This window comes from Lygodium microphyllum, chromosome 1 (genome assembly GCF_053477565.2).
Source record: "Lygodium microphyllum isolate KBCC chromosome 1, Lygodium_microphyllum_v1.1.10, whole genome shotgun sequence".
NCBI classification, from domain to species: domain Eukaryota; kingdom Viridiplantae; phylum Streptophyta; class Polypodiopsida; order Schizaeales; family Lygodiaceae; genus Lygodium; species Lygodium microphyllum.
Genome location: NC_141135.1, coordinates 196,790,563 through 196,793,419, shown reverse-complemented (window position 1 = coordinate 196,793,419; position 2,857 = coordinate 196,790,563). Strand labels below are relative to the sequence as shown.

At 36.6% G+C, this 2,857-nt stretch overlaps 1 long non-coding RNA gene across 1 annotated transcript; it reads left to right on the top strand.

Moving 5' to 3' along the window:
* The first annotated feature begins 890 nt into the window (after window positions 1-890).
* On the top strand, window positions 891-1,712 carry LOC148042129 (uncharacterized). The gene is made up of 3 exons (XR_015692624.1): window positions 891-979; window positions 1,399-1,491; window positions 1,580-1,712. It is a non-coding gene; the product is annotated as an uncharacterized LOC148042129 (long non-coding RNA).
* The last annotated feature ends 1,145 nt before the right edge of the window (window positions 1,713-2,857 follow it).

The window sequence follows — 2,857 nt, the reverse complement described above, 5'->3', positions numbered from 1 at the left end:
TATGACTCCCAAAGGCTGCAGACTGACAAGGACAGCCACTAAACGAACTGACAGAGCTCCTCTGTCTCCTGTCAGACTTTTACAGGAGCTCACAACCAGGAGATGACAGACTGAGAATGATAAAGAGCAGGCTAACAAGATGTTTGCTTGGGCTCTGAGCAGCAGTAAGAAAACTGATGAGCTCTTGCTGATGATTGTCGGTATTTTGTTCATCATTTGATTATTCTAAATGTTTTTTTCTTCCAGCTGATTTTTGGCTCTTCATGCTACGTTTCATATCATTTCGTCTATATTACAGCTAATGCGTTGAAATTATTCCACGCTTTGTTTATAAGAAATGTTTCGAGCTGATGGGATGATATTTTATTTCATTCTTATTTCAGCTGTTGAAATGTTCCAGCTGATGTTTCATTATTATTCCAGCTGTTGAGTTGTTCTAGTTGATGTTTCATTGTTTCCAGTTGTTGTTTGTCTATTTTTAGTTGATTCGTCTGTTCAAGATTATGTTTACTCTACTTAATGTTTTATCTATTCTAGCTAAGGAGCTGATGTTGCAGCTAATGTGTGCTCACTTGATGCACTTCTGGGGTTCCATTTCCGGTGTCTCATGTCTCTCTTCTCTTCTCTCTTCCTCTGTTCCTCGTCTCCCTCGCGCACTGTTCAACAGGAAGTCTGTAAGATGCTTCAAACCAGAAGGAGAAGTTGGTGAGCCGATAAAAGTATGAACAATGAATTCCTTGTTTTCACCTGCTCAATTTACTATTAGATGGTGTAAAGAACATGGCAAAAAAGGTATGCGTGTTTTGATGTTTTACAAATGCGTGTTTTGATGTTTTACAAATGTCTCTTATGTTTCTAAACTTTGGTTTATTATGTGTACATAAAGGTAACAAAATCACAAATGATGGTACAAGAGATAATGGAACAATGAAAGCTAAGGAGGTCATTGGCCCTAATGTCTCTTCAAATCACGATATAGGTATATGTCTTTATTTCTACTAAACTTTGAAAATTAAAATTTGTACATATTTTACATCTTGCTTTATTAGGTGATTCATTTTGAGATTAACTAGCTTTAATTAGTCTCTTTGTCTAATTTAAAATGTTCATAGTTATTCATATTTTTAAACTTTGAGTAATTGTGTGTGTATATATAAATATAGATTAAAGAACAACAAAAGGTGGGAAAAGAGGTAATGTAAGAAAGGGAGATCAGGAGGTTACTCGCAATAATGTTTCTTCAAGTCAAGATGTAGGTACCAACTTTAATGATCAAAAACTTGTACAAATTTGGTGACGCAAATTGATACAAAATATCTAATTACTTTCTTTTGTGTTATTGAAATTTTTCATAACCTTGTATTATCGTGAGCTTTGGTTAACTCTATGTATATATAGGTAAACAAGTTACTAAAGATGACACAAGAGACAATGCAAGAAAGGAAGACATTGAGATTGCTTGCCTTAACACTTCTTCAAGCCAAGAATCAGGTATTACTAGCTTTCTTATGTTGATAATGAGTCATTTTTTGAAATGGTTATACTAACTAATGATATTTGATCACTTGAGTATCAATAGGAGTGATACGCATACCATCATATGATGATATCTATCGGCCACCCATGTTGAAATTTAGAGAAGAGGGTAGACAAACATTTATTACTTTGCAACATATTGGAGATTTATGGGATAAAACAATCAAGACACACATGTTGCTTAATTAGTTTTTAATTCTATGCTCCTTTAAAATTATTTTCATTTTTCTTTTGGTTGCTAGAAGTAGATGTTGATGTCTTAATTTGTTTAATCTATTTTGATCATTAGATGTATGTTATTGATCCTTACTTAGAAATGATGACATTCTCTGTATAATTTTCTAGTTAAAAATTTATTATGCAATTTCTTGTTTGATATTAGCATGTCTAAGAGGAAGGGCAAAGTAGATAAAGTGATAAGGAAAAAATAGAATTTCCACGGAATTCCCTGTTGAAAGTACATGTAAGTTGGGAATGTAAAAAATAGGAAAAATGAGAGATTTCCTAGTGAGAGTACCTAGGGAATCACCTCTAGAAGTTTTTTCCTATATATGAGATATTTCCTATATAGGAATTATTCCCTACATAGAAAATTTTGTATTTTCCTATGTAGGAAATATTTCCTATGTAGGAATATATTTCCTACATAGGAAATGTCTTATGTGATTCCCTGCTTATTCTCACTAGGAAATGTCCCATTTTCCCTACTTTTTACTTTCCCCACTTATATGTATTTTCAACTAGGGAATTCCATGGGGAATTCTCTTTTTTTCCTATATGGGGATCGATTGAAAGTTCCTTGTGATGTCAGGTTGGAGTGGCACTGGCAAGGATTTGATGCGAGTAGTGCAGCCTTGACCACCATACACGTCTGTTAAGCATGGAAAATTATTGCATGATAATTTCAAGTCGACCTGGTTTGGACGTTCTTCCTCTTCTTCGGCCAGCTCCTCAACGACTTCTCGAATCTCTAATTCCTCTACACGAACAAGGATAGCCGGCTCAGTATTCAATCCGGCATATGCAGGGCCAGAGGCGGCGACGGGCAGTTCTGTGACCTCAACAATGTCATCCATGGTGCCAATCTGGATCGGAACGCTGCCGATGATGATGGCCTTACAGCTATCAGCACCGTGCCAGCCGGCCTCACCATCATATTCTAATAATGAGGACAGGGCAGAGCTGTCGCGGTGCAGGTCACTGACAGCAGGTTCAACATTTGACGGCTGCTTCTCCAGAACCTCTATAAACGCGTCTCGCGGTGAGGCAATTCCAGTGTCACACGTGACACCAAGCTTCACCGGGACCAGGCCGATCATGA